The following is a 19,852-nucleotide window of genomic DNA, read 5'->3' on the forward strand; positions in this document are numbered from 1 at the left end:
ACATGCCTACACGGCTCCGATCCCCCCATCCCACTGATCCCTTGTACCTGGTGGAAGTTGACAGTCTCAGGGGCATTAGGTCTTCACAACAAGCAGAAATACCTGTGCTGTCTGTTCAAACAGGCATATTAATACAAAATAAATGCAATGAATAATCTGTGTGGGTTTTACTGTTTGCAAACATGTCACCTTCAGTTTATGGATATAAAGTTATAAAGTGTAAGTTCAGGAACTTATGCATAGATTTCCCCTGCCTAATATTTTCTCTTCTGTTACTACTAGTTTAGATGAAAATTACTGTCACATAAACCACAATTTACCAAGTCTTTAAAACTTTTAAATTATTGATATATAGGGCACAGAATATTTTCTATGAGGAATAAATACTTTTTCTTGGGAGGTGAAAGGCTAAAAATTCCCAAACAACAAACTTTTATGAATAGATAACCTTCAGCAAATGTGTGAGCAATAGATTTTGACAAACAACAGTTTGGACATTTTTCTTGTTTCTGTCTGGCATCAGATGGTGGAAGCTGCCTTTCTGCTACAAGCATACAAGCACATATCTGGAACACCCCAAAGAGTCAGCCCTAAGAATCTGTTAAAATGGACATATTGCTTTGGCTTTTCTGCATTAAGCTGGTAAAAGCAAACAAGGATTTATTGGACAATTTACAAGGGGAAAAAAAAAAAAAAAAAAAAAAAAAAAAAAAAAAAAAAGCCATTTTCCTCCAATGCAGGCCACTGGTGCCCTCTGCTGTCACTCTGCCGAGCATCAAGGGTTCACTTTGTTTCTCTCCAGTCCCACTCAGATTGTTTCCAAACTGCTGTTACTGTTTCTCAATTATACTTGGAAGTTATGGTGCATACGTTAAAACTAAGGGTATTTCTTTTCCTCTTTCAGTTTGTGTTCCTCCCATCAAAAAACAAACAAACAAACAAACCAACAAACAAAAAAAAAAAAAAAAAACAAAAAAAAACACCTTGTCCCAGACAAAGGCTTTCATAATTTATGTGCTCTCTGTGGTTATGGAGCATTGCATCCACAGGCAGCAAATAGTTGAACATACAGTCTGGAGGTTTTCTCTGTGTCCTGAGGTTTTTCTTTAGCCTTAAGAAATTAGTTGGCATTCTGCTCAAAACTTTCTCCATCTTTATTCCCAATAAGTGTGGGAATCCAGGGCATCCCTCTGGCTGCCCTGGAAGGCCTGGGACCCTGGCAGGGGTCAGGAACCCCCCTGGACAGAGCCCCCAGAGACACTGTCTGTGATCTCTGTCCATGGAAAAGAGTTTTCAATCTTACAGTATGAATTACCAGCTCTGAGTGTTTGATATAAGTAATAATTAAGTGTGGCACGGGTGCAAAAGTAAAATTTTAAGATTCTAGATTAGGGGTCCAAAGGGGACAAGATGGAGGAAATTGGGTGTGTCTTGTCCTTTTTCTCCTTCTTCATGCCCTCCATGTTTCACTGTGGTGTTGGCATTTTTCTGTTGGTTTAGGCTGGGGACACACTGTCCAACGTAGGTGACAGATATTGGCACGTTATTGTAAATACAGTACAGGGAGTTTCTGGTATTTAATGTTTGTAACATCCCACTGAGGGCAGAGCCCCACACGCTGCCCTGCAGGACAGAGCTGGGCAGAGCAGCAGAACATGTTAGAGATAAACAGAATAAACAACCTTGAAACCAGCACAGACCAATTATGGCTTCTGCTTTGGCAGTGGGGCTGAAAGACAGAGACTTTCTACAATCTCAGAATCATCAATACCACAGATTCCAACAAATAAGACGATGAAAGCATTTTTTAATGACCATAACATGTACTGCAGCTTTCTCAAAAGCCACTGCTGTCCTGTGCTGCAGTCTAGGGTGGCTGTCTGCCACTTGTACATTTACACATCTACAGTTAAAATTAAAAGCTGTCAAATCTCACTGCATCCCTTTCCTTGGAAAGAAAGATGTGCCTAGCAATGGGCATCTTTATCCAGTAGCCTTTAACTTAAGAGGAAATTTAAGTAAACTCCCACATCCACATCAAAATGCTGAGATGGCTACAGGCCACAGCTGCCACCTCTGTAACAGCTTTTCTCTGATAACAAAGCTGATTTGTACCTGGTGCTCAGACATGATGATGATGGATGTGTCAAAGAATGTATATTCAGGTCCCATTATAAGCAAGTTACAGACTTAAGAATTAGGCACAAAAGTTTTGCTGCCGTTGTGAAAGCAGCGTGGACATCTGGTGATGTGCACTACAGCTCCTTGTCTGTGGCACTAAGCTTCTTAAAGATCTGAAAGCACAGCTAATTCCATTCTTGAAGAGAATTATGCAGGAGGGTGAGAATCAACAGGATGATCTGAGTCCAGAAGTGCAGATTTAAGTTTTAGCCCAGTTGCATATTAAATGGAGATTTTTGAAAAATTTAAGAGGTTAACAGATTGCTCCCCTCTGAAATGCAAAACTGTATTATGGAGAGTTTGTATTACTTCCTTTTTACTGGGTCGAGTTCTCCTATTCTTTGACTAGAAATAAGGATCATTGACCAGGAACAGTATGTCAGAGGCATGGAGGGTTCTGTCTTTCAGAATATATTCAGAGTCTACAGGCAAAAAAAATCAAAAAGGAGTAACTTCTTGAGTCATGAATATGTGCAACTCTTTTTGTGACAGTTATTTTTTACTTGTCTCAAAGAAGAACAAACTGGACCTTTTGCTTAACTAGAGGTAAATGAAAGGAGTAACAAATACAGAAATAGACTCTTTAAATTTTTGAATGTTTTTATACATTTAGTTTGACATAGCCTTTAAAGGCTTTTCTCAGTTCATATTTATCCTGAGATATGTTTGCACAAGAACCCTTCTTTTCAACTAAATTCAGTGTTCTTGTTATCTTTCATATTTCATACTTCATTCCATTTATATTTTAATATATTTATGATTAAAAAAACAAAGTCTATTCAAGACAGAGCTTCTACCTTTAACCACCTTACCTTAGAGTCCCAATGTTTTCTGCAGAGTGCAAACACCTGTAATTTGCCTCTCCATACAAAGAGGCAAGGATCTCAAATTCAAAATGCATGACATCAAGGACAAACTAAATAAAACCATCCTCTTGTCTCAACAAAATTAATTTAAATTTCCTCATATAACAAAGCAGCTGTGAATCTGCTGCCTGGGGGCACAGGCACTGTGGCACACTTAACAAATGGCCAAGCAGATGCCCCTGGTATGGATCCCCAAGAGACAGGAGGTGTTGTTTTTGTGCAACACATTGGTACCTTTGGTGCCTCAGAAAATTACTACTGAGAACCTCCTGCATAATAGCCAAAGCTACTTAGGTATTCACACGCTAAGAGCTACAAAGTTTTATGTATTCTAGTCTGGAGCACAGCTGCCAACTTGTCTTAGTGTTCACCCTCTTTGTGAGGTCTTAAATCACCCCAAAATTGCTGCTTACTTCAGGAATTGCCATTCCTGGGGCTTCAATCTGCCAGCATCAGAACAGGCAGCCATTTGAAATGGCTGTAACACTTGTTGGGCTGGCTGAAAATGTTTTCACAGGTGTGATATTTCCTGCTCCAGAAGCTTAAAGCATCTTAATGATGGAGGAGTGCTGGGGGAGTTCTCGCTGGCGGCTTCCCTGGTGCCATTTTGAAAAGGCCTCTGATCTATTTTCTAGGAAAAGTTTCTTACTCACAGCATGAGAGTGGCCATTTTTTACTGCCAGGTCAATAAGAAGGGTAAAGTCCATTATCACATCTAACAAAAAGGTTCAGGGAAACCTAGTTCAATACAATGGACTTCCTCTGTAAACTGGGTAGGAGCATTTTGTCTCCTATTTAGTGAATTTAGGAACAGTGAGACCAAATAAACCTGCAGGACACATTTATGACTCTCACTGGTGTGCTGTTTCATCTCTCTTATATATATATATATATATATATATATATATATATATGCCCTATCCAGTACTCCATATTCCATGTTCTAGCAGAAATGTAAGACTTTTTTTTTGTTAATAAATCACTGTCCACTTTTGTCTGCATTAATTTTCCACCCTTTTTCACAAAATGGTTCTTATCTTAAATACACCTTCCAGGGCTATATATGCAGTTCACATTTCTTATTCAGAATCCTGCTTCACCATTATTGGACACATGGACTGAACCATTGTTCTTTTAGAGACTCAAATATATTCCTTTCCACTATTGTTGTTCTTGAGAGCTACAGTTATTGGGTGTGTGGCTTTGTGGTTTGGGGCAAATGATTGACTCCTTTATTACTACATCCTAAAATCTGTAACTACACTTTCTTAAATACTCTTACACTTCTCTCACTGGCCAAACAGCTAAAATATATGAGACAATCTGTGATGACAGAAAAAGAGGTGTGCGAAGGACCAGAACTAGAAATCTCATTAGGTGTCCTGTAGTTCAAGGACATAGCACACAGTTTGTTATTTCTTTCTGAACACAAAAATCAAGACAGAGTGTTTCTTCTGAATAGAAATTAAGTATTTTAGAGTTCTGGAGGCTTAGGGAAAAGGGGTTGGTTTTGTAGGTATTTTGAGAGGTCAGGGGAACAATTTCAGCCTGTTGGATCTTCAATAAGCAAGAAAGTAAATTTTGGATCATTACCAGCAGAGAACCACTATGCATTTTTCTTTTGCAAGCCAGGATGGCATTCTTGTCCCTTAGCTCATTAAAATGAGGAAAAATTAAATTATCCAAAGGAAAAAAGATAATAAAAACAAGAAAAAAGAAAAAATTAACTTTCTGTTATACCAGATCACATAGGGGTTAAGTAATAACCAGAATCAGTCTGAGAGTGAGACAAGAGGGTAACACGTTCTCTGTTTTTGTCAGTAAGAAGTTAGATCAGCTCATCTCATCTGTGAAAACTCACCTGGGGAAAAAACCTCCCAACACAAACAGAAGTCCTGACCAAATGAAAAAAAGTATTTTGCAAAGAAGCAATGGAGCAATGGAAAGAAAGAAACAGAATTTTAAACTTTTCATTTCACCCTTCCATGCCCAGCAACTTCTGGTCCTCTATATGTTAATAAAGCTCTCTTAAGAGATCAAAAGTCCTTTTGTATGTCTTGCTATCCTCATGTAAAAACCAAACCAAACCAAAACAAAACAAAAGTGTAATTATGATCAGCAATAAATCCATTGCAACCTTCAATTCATTCAAAGTTTTATTTCAATCATGATATTTCAAGAATCACTTTTAGTGCCAAAGACTTTTAGGAAATGGACACTGGAATTTTGTGGATGCTTAGTCAATCAACATTGAGTAACATGTATGGATGATTTATCCAGCCAGGTACAGCCATGCTGTGGAAGTTCCAAATATGCATAATTACAATCAGTCTCCTTCAGCATCCTCAAAATGAAATTATACTTTTTGAGTTCAAAACAGCAAATATCTCTAAAAGATAAAGTTCTGTGGAAATGTTATAAATATTTTGTTGGATCTTGCTAGATCATGGCTGAAAGTTTCTGGAATTGCACATTTAGATTTGCAAGTGTTGAGCAGATAAGATCAACACTCTGATACAAAAGCACAGAATGGTTTTCAAGAAGTTGATTTAATTTGAACAATGTTTGGTACAACCAGATCCATGTTTTATTATGCTAAACTTTATTTGTATAGCAGAATGCCCAGTCTTGATAAGAAGTCCTTTTCTTGAATTCTATCAGTTTCTGGCTGCTTCACATATTTTGACAAACTTGAATTCTCTTACTGCAAGAAAATAAAATGGAAGTGGAGCAGTAGTATTTCACATAGTTTAGTTGGTTCCCAAAAGTTTAAATCAACTTCAAAACTTTCTTAAAAGTAATTGTGCGGAATCTTCACCTATTACTCTTCTGTCATGAGTTTAATATAAAGAATTTCATTTTTGCAGAAATGGGAAACTAAGCAATAACTAGTAATAACTTAAGCTAGCACAAAAGAAAAAGTTTATCTGGTAATATGAAGACTTCAGGGGAATAAAAAAGCTGTCAGGATATTCCTATGATTTACTGAATGGGCTTAGAGGGAAAAAAAGAAGGAAATGCAATGATCAGAATATCTACAAGAATGTGAATTTTGAAGCAGAAAGAATATAAAACATGCCACATATCAAGTTCAGACACCTGACCTTATTTACAGATCAAGTTTTGTAAACCCAGCATGAAACCCGTGGGTACAAATCAGTTTGGAGGAATTTGCTTTGGCACTCTACAGCTGCAATGATGATGCAAGTGGCAAGCACACACTGTATTGCATAACAAACAGAATTTGTCTTTTTTGAAGCACACAGCCATGCTCAAATATTATGAAACATCCAAGGCCATACCTACTGAGATTTAAAGAGTGTCATACTTGCTATTACACTAATTTATACAAGCCTCAAACTGGACTTCAGAGGAACCTGTGTCCCTGAGGTAGCACAGCAGACTCCGTGTTTCCTTGTCAAATGCTTTTAGATAATGATGGTGATTTGAAAATACCTAACTCGTGGTATGAACTGAAAAATAACTTTCCTTTCAGAAGGAGCAGGTAAGTAATTGTACTCTGTGTGATGCACCTAAGACAGATTCTTTTGGAAGAAATTAGCTCTTTAATTTTTCAGAGCTCAGCTAAGCAAACCCTCCAGCTAATATTCCTCCTCTTCTTCAAGATTTCATTTCTTATGAAAAATGAAATTCTGGTATAAGACTTAATGTGTATAAACTTAAAGATACTTTTTAGTATGAACATTTTTAGTTTTGTCACAACTGCTGCTGACATTAGGTGAAAGAAAATTGCCTGCATGTATCATAGCCTACCCCAGTTCATCTCATAATCACGTGCAAGCAAGTGACTGAACATTTAATCCTAATAAACTGCTAGAGAATCAGGTGGTGAAATCTTTTGGCTTCACTGCTCACAAGTGTTCTCTGGGTAGTGAGGCTATTTCCAGCTATCCTGCTGTGAAATGCACTGCTATTAAATCTTCCACAGGAAAATCAGGAAAACACAAAGAATGACAATTATTTTTCTTCTATATTTTTAAAGCTTTGAGCTAGTTAAGACTTTTTCTATTTATCTCTTGTGGAGCTATAAAAACGTTCATAGTTTACAAAACAAATTAAAGCACTTAGCTGCCTGCTTTGTCATAATCCTGAATGACCATCAACTACAGCCCTTGTTTATTCTCCTGTACAATATTAATGATCTTACTTTTTTTCTCTAAAAGAGCTGTTACTTTACATTTGTGCAGATAAAGAACCCCAAAACACAGACATGTGCCTTTTGATTTTTTTTTTTGTTACCCATATCTCCCTTCTACTGGGTGAAATACAGTTCCATGAAAGAAGTTAACATTAAACCAGCACACCCTCAGAAGGAAAAACTTTGGGGATTGTTTAGATGTTCCAGATAAAGAGTTTTAAATGATACACTTTTATCCATACCACTCCAAACATCACTGAGAAAAGCTGCCAGGATTTAAGTATTTTACAATACATCTACTTTAAACTAGGAAGTGAAAGAACATTGAAATTTATCACTCTTTTCAAGCCTTCAGGTTTAGTTATTTTGTGTCTCAGATTTCGAGTGTTCTGAAGTCTGCATCAGTTTAATCACCTGTCAAAACTTCTCCTGAAAGTTTTTAAAATGGGTAAGATACTGTAGAGTTTGGCACTTTAGAAACTGTGCAACTTAGACAATTTGACAATTTTTAGCTTGAGCTTTCTGCTGAAGACACAGATGTAACAGACACTTCAGAAGAAAATGTCTTACTAAAAAAAAGACTGATTTGCCACAAATAAATTTTGCTGAACTATTTCACTTTGATTGTCTTCTTAGTTGCCCCATCATAAGTCAAAATCAACCCTCACAGAAATTCCTGTCTTTCAACAGAGAGAGGAGAATCAAGTCCCAACAGTAACACAAAATCAATTGCGGAAGTAAATAATAAATTAATGAAAAATAAAAATACGCAACACTTTCTGCAGACAATGGAAGTTTTGCCACAGTAAAGTTTGGACTAGGTAAAATTTGAACTTGTAAAAAAGTTACAATAATGTTTTCTTACTTTTCACCTAATTGCTGAGTGATTGGCTGTTCTTTTTCAGGAAGGTTTGCAGAACGAAGGTCATTACAGATATTAGGGGAAAAAAAATAAAATCTTCTCACAGAGATTTTCCATCCAGAAGCATCCTTGTTTATTGTTAGAAAATGAAATGTAGGAAGGCAGAGGAGAAAGAGGCACAGTGAAAGGCCTGAAGTGGTATCAGCCCTAGAACAGAGGACATGAGAGTTTGGAAAAGACACATCAGAGTAATCCAGGACATCCTAAAATCTAGAGTCTGTTGCTAAAATAAAGCAGTGCTCATTTGCAAGAAGAAAGAAGAACAAGGCAACCAAACCTACAGAGCCACTTTTCAAAACAGCAAATATGTTACTGTCAGAGACCAAGGGTGAGATTTGGAAGAATATTGTCAATATCAAATTGTATCAAATTATGATACAAACAGAGTAATGACTTCGTTTCACAAATTGTTGTGATTTTTGGTTTGGTTTGGGGTCTTGCATTTGCTTGGTTTTTTGTTTAGGTTTTTTTTTTGTTTTTTTTTTTTATGTTTGTTTGGTTGGTTGGTTGATCTTTTTAGTTTTTTTTTTTTGGAGGGGTTGTTGTTCTTTTGTTGTGTTCTTTAGAGCTTTTGGTTTGTTGTTTTTTTTTTTTTGGTTGGTTGTTTTTTTAGTTTTTTGAGGTTTTTGGGGAGAGTCCTCTAGTAAGAAATTTACTTAGTCTTAATGGCATGTGGTATTAAACCAATGACTGTGTTTTACAAGCATTTATCTCATTAGGCCATTGGAGAACACCTTGGATTTGCCTGGAAGATTCCAGGGGGGAGGAAAAGACAGATAAAATTTTGTGATCTGTATTTTAATGAAAACACCAAGCTTCACTGACACTTGTGATTTACTGTCCTTAGGACATGAGCAACTTTTCCTGTACACTCTCAAAGAGAAGACATTAAATAGATTTTGCTGTGGGTACAATCAAAAGAGAAGAGCTCTCTAAGTCACACCACACATGATGTAAAAGTAATTCCCAGCTGAGTAACTCTCTTCTCATGTGGGCACAAATATTGATATACTGTGCACATGGGTATGCCTATTTCACTTAACACAAATATTACATGCAGTGTACTCAATCTTTTCAATTTTTCATTTTCAGGCTCTGGCAGAATCATTTCAGTTGGGAAAAAACTCTAAGACCATTGAGTCCGAACTTTGAACAATAAATGCATTTCTAATTAGCTAGATATGCATAAACAAGTATTATTTTCCATTAAAATAAAACTAATTTGTAAGAATACAAAGAATTTTTTTTTCCAAAACATGTGCACTTGAAAAAGGAACATTTCCAGTTTGGACATCGGAATGATGAATAGGTGTGGAATTTGAGTTGTTTCATGAAAGAAGGCATTATCCTAAAACAACAGAGTAATGATTGCATTAGGAAATCTACTAGGCAAAAAGGCTAATACTAAAAGTGAAAGTCAGAATTTCATGTAGATTCTATGCAAGAGATGGCTGAAACCCAGGATAGAAAAGATCATTAAGAAAGGAGAAGATCTCAAGATTTTGGTAAATTGGTTCTTTTCTTCCTATTGGATATGCACCAGTTCCAATACTTTGAGAAACTGATGAGCACCTCCTATAATGAAGATGCTCAAAAACCTCATTTTCTGTACTATTTAATGAGACACTGAGTTCTGTCTGTCTGGAACTGGCAGGTAAATACAAATGAAGCCATCAAACCCAGTCTGTGAGCTTGGACACACTAAAATCAATTTGAATGTAAAGGTGAACTAAGGTTCATATTGATTAGAATGGGAGAAAAGCACTAGAAGAATAAAAAGGAAAGGATAATCCTATTTGGCTGCCATGTTACAGGTCATATGTTTTATTCTGCATGTGCATTTTTTTCTTTAAAGATGAGGAAGGAGGAAAGAATGTAGGAAGTAGATAACAAATTGCAAACTAAAAAAGGAAATACTCCTGAATATTGATGAAAGGTATCTGTAAAAACAAAATTATAGGATCCAATCCTCATTATTCTGAAAAACTCTCAGACATTTGGATCCTGAATATCACCTAAGCTGTTTATTAGAATATACATCTCCTTTCTGCAGCTTGCTTTATCAAAATGTTTTATATACTGTATTCTGGAGCAATTTATGGTTAGATATGTTTTGACTTGTTATTACTAGAAAAACAGGGAGGAGAAGTAATTGATTGTCAGAGTATTCAGAAAGTAGTTTCTATCTTATGGCAATACATACAGAATTCTCAGGTTAAAAATAAAAAGTTGAAGCATAGGCAATTTTTAAGCTGATAAACAATCCATGTGGTGCTTCAATTGTTTTTCTATCATCCAGTGTTTAAACAAATTATGATGCTTTCAGACCAGTACAGCGCAATTAACGGTAACTTGGGTATCAGAAAGGTGAAAGTACTCAATGTATCACTAAAAATGATAGTATTTCTTCAAAGAACTTGTAATGGAGGTTCAGTTCCTGGTTTTCATATGTTCTTACTAATGAACATATAGATGTATCCACATAATGTTTCTCTGCTGCTGACATTTGTAATAATGTCTATTCTTCAAGAATATTTTTAAAAGCACCCCTTAGCATTTTGGAGCTTGCCAAAGACTGTGGTGTTTGTTTCCCCCAACCCAGGACACAATCTTTTACTTGAAATAAGGTTTTGGTTCAAATGTTGAGATACCCTTTTCACCACAAGTCTGATGAACACATCCAACAAAGCAAAGTCTTGACATTATGCAGCTAAATCTAAAATAACCTAATGGCTAGTGGTCACTGAAAAAGTCCATTTTTGTCCTAGTATTTCTGCCATTTCCATTTCACCAGAGCTGTCCCTGAATGATATGATGCAGAGAATCAGTGCAGAGTACACTTCTCATGTCTGTCATGTAAAATTGATTTTTGGCTTGCTTACTTTCCTGCCTCTGTTCATCAGGGAGTCAGAGGAGCACCATGGGTTGTTCAGAGTGTTGAGGGCTGTAATGTGAAACCATGCTCTAAATTACACAGACAGGTTAAAAAAAAATAAAAAAAGATAAAGGATCGGTTTTAAACTTGGCCATGTAAAACAGAAGGTTGTTTTTTTTTTTTTTTCCTAGGTCTTTACTTTTAGGGTCTTCAGACCTGACTCTCCACTATAAGATGGGGCCATTCCCATTGGAATCAAAGAGCTGCATAGGATCAAAATGTCCCTCTCTTTCCAGCCTGAAAGGCCCACATAGAACTGTGCACCATTACCTTGCATCCTTTATCACTCTGAGCACCCAAGTCAAATGTTTTGAGAAAGTCAAGTGCTGTTTTAGCAATAAAAAACCCCTATATTTGAAAAGTATTTTAGTGAGCTGTGCTGCACCTCCATGTATGTTGGTTCTTGCAGCTTGTGGGATAAGCTTTTGTTTTCTACTTATGAATAAAAGCTGAGGAGCACACGTGTCCCAAGAGAAGTTCTGAGAAAAAATGGAAGTGTCAAATGGTCTTCCTGTATTCAAAATCATGTTTAGATGTTAAACCAAAAGAATGGCAAATATTTCAGTTTTTAAAAGTGCTAAGCAAACATGAACTCTTTTCTTCAAAAATCGGAAGCCTTTGATATTGATTAATTATTTTGCAGAAATTTCGAGTGTGAGGTTTGATTTTGTGCTTGCCTGTAATAACAAACAAAGCAAAAACTCCCACAAAACCTTAAAGATTCGAGACAGAAGCCTCCTAAAAGGCCTCTGTGTAATCTGTAACCAAAAATGAACTCACAACATGTTTATCCTACTTCATGCATCAAAAGTATCCATTCTACTTTCTCAAGAGTTTCTCATTTATTTCTTTGACTACAGATGAAAAGCTTTCTACAAAGTTGTTTCCCTTCTAAGAACATATGTTTATGACTTCAGAATTGAATCAGATCTGGAAATATCCAAGAAGGAAGCAGTGGATCTTAATAGATGATTAAATACAGACACAATGCTTTTTTCTAGGATTTACTTTCATAGCAATTCAACAACCACATACCATATTCAGTCTCTCTGCGTGTCTTGAGACTATATTGTTCCTACCTAAATTGATCTTAAAATATTTCTTAGTCATTGTTTAGATTGGCAGTGGTAAATAAAGAACAAAGAAATTACCATGGAAATTGTGACATCAGTTTTTGAATAAAGTGTCTTGTTCGCTTGCACTGCAAAGGAGGTGCTGATTTCTCTGATTCCCAGGAGAAACAAGAACTAAGAGCTATGCAGGTATTAAGTGGCAGTGACACAAACACCGTGAGGGGCTGGGACAGTCAGCTTGTACCTCACTGCCAGCTGTGGGATGTTACAAACATTAAATACCAGAAACTCCCTGGGCTGGATTTACAATAACGTGCCAATATCTGTCACCTACGTTGGACAGTGTGTCCCCAGCCTGAACCAACAGAAAAATGCCAACACCACAGTGAAACATGGAGGGCATGAAGAAGGAGAAAAAGGACAAGGCACACCCAATTTCCTCCATCTTGTCCCCTTTGGACGCCTTATCTAGAATCCTAAAATTTTACTTTTGCACCCGTGCCACATTTAATTATTACTTATATCAAACACTCAGAGCTGGTAATTCATCCTGTAAGATTGAAAACTCTTTTCCATGGACAGAGATCACAGACAGTGTCTCTGGGGGCTCTGTCCAGGGGGGTTCCTGACCCCTGCCAGGGTCCCCGACCTTCCAGGGCTGCCAGAGGGAAGCCCTGAATTCCGACAGGTCTTAGCAGGTTCAAAGAAGTTGTGCAATTCTTTCTTGACAGTGGCATTATAGGCATTTGTCCTTCCTCCTGCTGTGCCCCTGACTAAGTTTGATGTTGCCTCTACCTGTGTCAAGCTATAAGATAATTCTTCCAGAGCTACAATTACCTAATTCATCAGCCTGGATCTCATGTGCATCGTGTTAGTAGAATTTAATTGCCAGTATTCTTTTTAAGAATAGTTTTGTAACGTATTTATACAATGATTATAATCTGGTAGATTATTCTATTAAAAAAAAAGACAACAACAACCCACAAACAAGCAAACCCACTCAATCTGAAAGATATTTCCCATACTTTCCAAATATTTCTTTCCTATTCTAATGAGGAAAACTACTGAAACTCATTGCTTTGCAAGACAGGAAGAACTGTCAAGGAAACATATTTGTAGTTACAAAAGCAAGGTGCACTCCTCTATCAGCAATTACAACCATCAAATAATGGTTTAGATAAATAAATAATGAAAAAGTGATTACTTTAAAATTAAAATAATTTCCTTAACACAGGCTGAGTTAGGCATCTACCATGACCTTTCTGTATCCAGCTTCACAAAAACTGGATGTAATTGCTGACACTTACACCTAGTGAATTTCTACAAAGGGAACTCAAAAAAAGGACATGAAGTTGGGTTATAAAATTGTCATGAGCAAGCTCACATGCCACAGAAAACATGTTTTTCAGGTAAGTTGAATATATATAAATCATTCTTATTTCTTCAATGTTTAGTGTTTAAAACATCTCGTTGTTGTATTGCCTCTGGCTGATGCAGTTTTACCTTTGTAAAATCCTATCCCCAAAACAACATCACATCTGACAAGAGCATGAAAATAACAATCTTGGCAACTAGTTTGGAGACTGAAACCCTTCACAGCCTAATCCTCACTTATACAAATGTTTCTGAGGGGTTTGCTCTCTGAAACAAAACTGTTGCTATTCAAGCTGCCTTTCCACATTTATCAGTACAAAACTAAAAAATAATTTACTTCCAAAGAGTTGTGTTTCGTAGAATTCTATGCCCATGTTATATCACTTTGAAAACTTACATAAGACAGCTGAAGTTATTGGTTCCTGAAAATCCAAACCTCTTCTCTACAAGTTAGAAAACCATTATCAGACATCTATCAGTGACACATCAGTCATAAAAAATATGTATCATAAAATCCATGAAAGGTGCACAAACATCATCACTGGCTATTTCTGTTCCTTTTCACAGCTCATAACATCCCTTCAGCTCAGCAAGATGCACGACTCTATGCTAAGGACAATGACAGCAGTCTGTATTGCAGCTCCTCTCTGTGTACATGACAAGGCCAGCCAGAGATTTCAGCTTGCATGGAAAGCAAAGGCATTTTTTTCCAAAATATGCACTAGCAGTATCATTACAGTCTCGAATGGCAGTAATCTCGATTTCATGTAAGAAAAAAAATAAGCCTTTGAATTTTTAGGTAGACTTTGGGGAAAGAAATATGTAAATAATATATAAAGAGATGTTCTGCATCTCTGAGGAAGGAGGAGTGAGAGGAGGGGAGTGAAGCAGAGCCTGTGAAGAAGGGAAGGTTGGAAGGCTGGGGAGAAGGTGTTTCATGACTTGGTTTTATGTCTCATTACTCTACTCTAATTTGGTTGGTAATTACAGCATTGTCCCAGAGCTGAGTCTGTTTTGCTGATGACAGTAATTGCTGAGTGTTCTCTCCCTGCCCTTACCCTGACTCACTCACAAGTCTTTTGTTGCATTTTCTCTGCCTGGTCCAGCTGAGCAGTGACAGAGCAGCTTTGGTGGGCACAGGGCATTCAGCCAGACCAACCCAACTCAACGTGGCCTGCCCTTGATAATCTCTTTTCTTCCCCAAGAAAAACAGAGACTTTTCTGAGGGGCACAGAGTGAAGGATACAAAAGGGAAGATAAAAATATCTTTATTTCTTTTTTATGCACTCACACACACTTAAAATCTGTCACTTTTGAGTGTCAGAGGCACACTAGTCACTAATAATAACTTTTATTTTTCTTTCAAATGCAAAATTCTTTGGCTGTTGAGTTTTACTCTCTCTTAAACCATAGGCTGGAGAAGAGTTTATTTTAACTCTTTAACCATAAGAACTCTGAAGCACTTCTAGCCAATATCAGTAATAATTATTGATATTTTTCCTAAATTGATCAATTATGTTCAGATTGATAGATCTAATACCAAACTAACTGGTTGCTATTGGCAAGGTATCCTTGCAGGTTTTATTTCTAGTTGAAGATTAAGACTCAAATATCTGAACTCTTTACATACATTTCATAGTGAGAAAGAAGACTCATAAAAATAATAAGGAAAGAAATTAATGGTTGCTTTGTTTTTGAAGGGAGACATCTTAAATCTGAAGGACAATTATACAGCTCATAGAGCTGAATGATCACACCACACAAAATGCATTATGTATTTTGCTCTGATGCCTCTTTTTCAGAGCAAAAGCTAAATTTGTTTCTCTGATGCCTTGTGATTTAAGAGGGATGAAACCACAGAGTATGACAGTTTGCTACACACCAGGAGGAATTTTCTTGGACAATGCAAAAACTTACCAGTTTGAAATGAACAAAGAGATTGTGACTGCACATGAAATACTATAAAACATTTATATTTGTGTCAATGCAGGATAGATTTCTTTTTTCACCATGCTACCATTTAAAATCCAAAAAGTCTTTGGTTTACTTATGGAGAAAGTGAAAAAAGAATATTATCCATAGAATAGCAAGCTGATACCCCTTGTCTGTGCCAGGTTTACTGCCTTGCATGTGCTCTTACCTTTTGGTAAATGCAAATTCTATAATCACTACTCTGAACTATAATTTTATATAATTGCATTGTATTTTCAAAAACAAGTGTCCTGTGTATCGCTGGCAAATATTTCATTTCTGATGTATTCTTAGCATAAGGTCTAGTAACACATAATCAGCTGAAACTTTCAAATTTCTTGGAGATAAGAACAAGGATGGTTTCCTTCCTTGATTTGAGAAATACCTGGTAGGATTACAAGTCACTGCTTGAGGGTACTGTTCATACTAGCGAATTTTATATTAAGTTCATACTAAGTATACTAACAAACTAGACTTCATTCTAGCATCTGCTTCAAGCCCAGGAAATACAACAATAAGCTAAATGTTTTAAAATATAAACATTTTTATTTTTATTTCTGATGATTTGTCATCATTTCTGCTGAAGTTCTTCAAAATTGGGCAATAAAAATAATTGAAATAGGTCACTTATAGTAGTTGCAGGTAAAGCTATACAGGGCTTATTTTATTTGCTTGGGTTAGTTAGCTGCTGGCAAAGTCCCTTGAGAATGAAAAAAAGGAAAGAAAGAGAAAGCAAGAGACAACACCAGAAAAATGATGATTTTAACACCACAGACAAAACATTTAGGTACTATTCAGTTTGTATAGATGGATTATACCTTTAGTACACAGCCAGTTATCATGCAAACTCAAGCTTTAGAACATACATTTGGAGCTGAGATATCCAGAAAATAACTGAATATAATCAGCATCAAACAGACCATATGAAATTATAAGACTAATTACTTCTTCCTGTGGGATTAATTTTTCATTTGTGTCCCGTCATGTCAGGCTGCACCAGTTTGACTGATGGGATGCACTGAATTGTGTGGAGTTCAGGTGCCACTCTCACCAAACAGACACCTACTGAAGTGTGTTTTTCTGGAAGGAAGCCACAGGTTCATCTCCAAAGAAATCAGACAAGAGGATAAAAATGGAGGATGATGATGATGAGTAACCAAATCTCAACTCTAAACTGGAATTTGAAGAGAGGCACAGCTACTAATACAGATCTACACCTTCTTTTGAGGATAGATAGCAGCTGAAGGATGATTTACAAATTTTCAGTCAACTCTGAACAGCAGATCTGGTGCTTTCCCTTAATAATCAAATGGATTAATATTCATACTTAAGGCAATCTTTTGTTTCAGTTAATAATGTTCTGATAATAATAAATACTACAAAGTTCAGCCTCCATAGGTTGCTTCCACAGCCATATATCAGTTTTGTATTAAAATCAAGACTTTAATGTCCTAACCAATTTAAAATATTTTGGACACCCAGAATAAATATACAGTGCTTAAAAGAGAGGACCAAGGAATAAGTCTGAGGACTGAACTCATGACTGTCCATCTTGTTTGCTTTTCATCTCAATTTCTCACACATTTTTTACTCCTTTAACATTAAAACTAATTTCCTACAGACAAACCTAGCCATAACTTTCTAGAGCAAACTAACCTGTGCTATCTAGTTTCAAAACCAGTGACTGGTACTTGGAGCCTCCTGTCCAAAACAAAAAAAAGACTTAAACCAAGCCAAAGATCACAAAACCCAACTTTGCACATACATGTGTTTAGACAGATATTGTGCATATATGTGTATATATATACACAAGCATTTTCCTCTTTATATATTCATATTTTAAATTTAAAATAAAATAATAACTGCCAGATCTCTATTTTTAATTCAACAATAATCAGATGTGCCAACAGAATAACACTGTAAAAGTTCAATTGTTTTTTAAGCCTTTCTCTTCTTCCAATTATATTGAGATTAAATAAAATTAAAATATGACACATCTCAGAAAATAAAAGAGAAAGGCTAGGAGGATTCTTTTTTTTTACCATCCTACTTATTTTTTTTCTTTCAAAGTGCTTTTTCTTTTCTCCATTTCTTATTTGCAATAAATGCCAGGCACTAATGACTGTAGCATTCATATTCATATGCCACTACTCCTAAGCACTTCAGGAGGGTGACATGTTCTGCATACTGTCACATCAGTTGATTCTGTTAATTTTCAGAAGGGCTAAATAGACTAATGGTTAAAGGGATAAATATGAGATATATTTGCAGGGCTGATGCCTCAATAAGCAAGATTCAGAAAATCTGCAAAGCCATGCAATACACTAATAAGAGGCCACCAGCCTGACTCCTGTGGGCCAGCTGCATGCTCCAGTGGCTTTCCAGGGTTGGTGTGATGTTAACTACATGGCAGAGAGCACGCTGGGGCCATCAGACAGAGAGCAGTGATCCATGTAGCAGGAGGAAAAACAAAATAAGAAAAATGACATTTCAAGCCTGTGAGTGCCCGTTCTCACCCCTGACACAACGCTTGGCGCACTGTTCTAAATAGCATTTTAAAGCTAATGGAGTTCTCTGAATCCTATTTGCAAATTTACTTTAAGAAAGAGAAATTGCAGGAGCCTGGTCATAGTTGGATGGGTGGGAGAAACCAATACAGCATTCAGACTGCATTTTAGTGCTTGAATTTCATGCCTTTGAAGGTGTTAGACATCTGCTGCATCAGTATTTTAAAATGCAAAAGAAGGGGAAATTGCATTTTTTATTCTTTTAAGTGGCTACTAATGTTGTTCACCTTAGTGGCAATTTCTCCATTTGCATCAGTAGATAATTATTTGGGGAAGCATCTTTTTTATAATTCTCTCATTTGAAAGCAAAACCAAGGCATTTACTTTCCAAATGAAACACAAAATGTTTTGCCATGTAGTTTGGCTGCAAAGTCTTACAGAGGAAGTAATTTGTATTAGGAGCAGGCTATTCAAGGCAGTTTTTTGTTGGGATAAACTTGGAAAAATAGCTGTGTCATACATCAGGGGATCTGCTTCTAATTGCTGGAAGGACAGTGTTTTGATGTTTCTGCTACCAGTGATGGAGGTAGTGGAAATATCCCAAAACCAGAGGTCTACATGAGAATTGTCCCAATGACAGCTGCTGGGAGAACCTCTCGAGTCTCTTCTCTCACCTCTGATTCTGGCAATTTTTTTAATCCTTTATAATCACTCCTCACAGTTTCCCACTATAAACAGAAGACAATAGGGAAAAATATTCCAGTATCTAAAGTAGTTGTATTTGATCAGCAAAAATTAGGTTATACAGAACTCTGAGCAACTCTTCTTTTTATGAGAATGCTTACAGACTGTCCTTAAACCCCTGTGGCAGGTGAGACCTTTGATCAGCTTGAAAATGCAGTACTTATTCCAGTCCAGTACTTATACACCTAGTAATCAGGTGATTATTAAAATGTGAATTGTCAATAGGATTATGGAAGTACTAGGATAAATTCAGACATCTGTACAAGGGACAAACTGTATGAAGAAGAGAACAACCCCCCACCTGGCTACAACTCCTCCAAGGGAGTTTTTGAGTTTCCTCTGAGACTATTTTCCTCCAGGCTAAACAGCCCCAGCTCCCTCAGCTGCCTCTCCAGACAATTCACCAGCTCTGTTGTCCTCTCTGGATCTGCTCCAGCACCTCAATGTCTTTCCTGGATTGAGGGGCCCAGAACAGGACACAGCAATTAAGAAGTGGCCTCCTAGGTCCCAGAAGAGGGGACTGTTGGAACTCAAGTTCCTCAGACATTTTTGGATGTTCTGGGCCCAGGTCAGAAGCATTTGAGACCCTGGCAGGCAGCTGGAAACAGCTGTGATTTTGGGTTTGAACCATGGAATGATTTACCAAACTTGCAGGAAGAACAAGAAGTCACAAAAGTCTTGATATTAGAGTAGAAATTGTCACAAAGTAGAGGGAAGAATTTTTGAGTGCTGTACAGGGGGGTTTTAGGTCTTGTACAGGGGGGGTTTAGTTTTGTACATGGGGGTCAGAGGTTTTAAGATGGAGGGATTTGGGCCTGCCCTGTCCTCCCTCCTTCGTCTTCCTTACCTCCATGTTCTTGGTGTTGTTGGCACTCACAGGTTGGTTTAGAGTAGAAAAGCATCATTTAATATAGGTAACAGGCATTGAGGAAAAACTATAAGCATTTAACACGTAATGTACCATATAAAAGACAGCAGCAGCCCTGGGCGGAGAGAGAAGAAGCAGTCGGGAGTCAGAGAGGATGTCAGGGTGTGTGTGTGCCTCTGCCTGAGCTCTGAGCAAACCACAGCAGCTCCAGAAGAAAATCTTTTAGATAACTTGCAATAAACTACCTTGAGA

The 19,852-nt window shown here is 37.0% G+C and overlaps 1 long non-coding RNA gene across 1 annotated transcript; it reads left to right on the top strand.

Moving 5' to 3' along the window:
• The first annotated feature begins 4,800 nt into the window (after positions 1 to 4,800).
• LOC146768593 (uncharacterized) lies at positions 4,801 to 17,741 on the top strand. Its single transcript, XR_014949396.1, has 2 exons — positions 4,801 to 8,456; positions 11,195 to 17,741. It is a non-coding gene; the product is annotated as an uncharacterized LOC146768593 (long non-coding RNA).
• The last annotated feature ends 2,111 nt before the right edge of the window (positions 17,742 to 19,852 follow it).

This window comes from Lonchura striata, chromosome 1 (genome assembly GCF_050655825.1).
Source record: "Lonchura striata isolate lonStrDom1 chromosome 1, ASM5065582v1, whole genome shotgun sequence".
NCBI lineage: Eukaryota > Metazoa > Chordata > Aves > Passeriformes > Estrildidae > Lonchura > Lonchura striata.